Raw genomic sequence first — 1692 nt, forward strand, 5'->3', positions numbered from 1 at the left:
CAAGAATCATGGAAACAGAATTCATAAAACTAGACATGATGCTTCATGATTTGTTGGGTGGACAAATCAGAAGGTAAATGAATAGGGCTTCATAGTCATATCTCTTTACTTATGGAAAGTCATGTTTTCAACAATAAATCTTCTAAAAGTATCAAAATGCCAAGTTATACCCATTAAACATTCAAGAGATATTTGTTAGTAGAAAATAAATATTTCTAACAACTATTAATGTTGAATCTGTGTATAATTTATACATAATGTCATAAGTTCTGAAACATCCCAAATTTTATTATTTTTATTTTATGTGTAAGTGTGTATTATCTGCATGTGTGTAAGTGAACCCGTGTCGTGCAATGCCCACAGAGGACAGAAGAGGGCGTCGGATCCCCGGGAACTGGAGTGAGGGACAGTGGTTAACTGCCGTGTGGTTTCTGGGATTTGAACACGGGTCTTCTGCAAGAACATTCAGTGTTCTTAACTGCTGAGCCATTTCTCCAGCCTCAAAACATGCCAATTTTTTAAAAAAGAAGAAATTTTCTAGCTTAAAAAATTTTGAGGAAAGTGGTAATTTTTATGAAGCAATTCTGCTTTCAAATTCTCCAAAACATCACAAAAATGAGAATAAGGAGAAAAAATTCAGATTATAAAAGCAGAGGAGCAAAATTTTGCATCATAGAAAAATTTTAAAGTAGCTGAAAAGATTTGATAGACTCAAGAAAATGAAAATACAAGCAGCTTGAGAGGACCACTGAGGAAAGAGTGGGTGATCTGTCTGATTTAATTTGCTGAATGCTTCCTGGCTTATGACAGGTTAGTGCCCTCTGACAAAGGGAGAGTGCAAAATACAGGGGAGACTGAGAGTTGGCAACAAAGACAGGCACAGAATTTCCTCCAGAATTCAGACTGGAAAAGAAGACCATTTTATGAAGAATTTAGGACAATTAACCTGAAGATTTGCACAGAGAACATGTTCCACAGGATGCCAATTTAAACAATGGTGATAGACTTCTAAGACACCAAGCACCAAGAAAATGACAAATTCTAAAGAGAATAAGATGTGAGAAAAAGTAGTCAGTTTAATCTAGACCTAAATTCAGAGTAGTGATTTCAATCAAACTAGGTTAAGCTCTGAACATCAGCATAGACAGCATCACTAAACAGCTCTGTGCAGAGAACACTGGCTAGGTATGCTCTCTATGTGTAGTGAGGATAATGTAACTTCCACCATGGTTTCCCACCATAATAGTTCAAAGAAAGATGCCCAGAATACAATCTACATAGAAAGTGTCTTGTAAGTGTGTTTTTAAAAGACCATGCCAATGGCAGGGACTGCACTGCAGCCTTGTAAACCCCTTTGTTCTGGAGGCTGACACAGGAGGATTTCATGCTCAAGCTATGCTTGTTATATAAATTAACATCAAGGACAGCCTGAAAAACTTAGTAAGACTATGTCTCAAAATAAAAAATAAGAGAATGCAAGTAAGTGAGCACACACGCGCAAGAAAGAGACACTTGTGAATATAGCACATTGAAAGTGCTTGCCTGGCATTTATCAAGTCCTAGGTTGGGCATGGTGGCGTATGCCTGTAGTCCCAGTACTTGGAAGGCAGAGGCAGGTGGATCTCTGTGAGTTCAAGGCCAGCCTGGTCTACATACTGAGTTCCAGGACAGCTGGGGCTACAGGGAGACCCT

The sequence above is a fragment of the Nannospalax galili genome, unplaced genomic scaffold (assembly GCF_000622305.1).
Source record: "Nannospalax galili isolate Female #2095 unplaced genomic scaffold, S.galili_v1.0 scaffold327, whole genome shotgun sequence".
NCBI lineage: Eukaryota > Metazoa > Chordata > Mammalia > Rodentia > Spalacidae > Nannospalax > Nannospalax galili.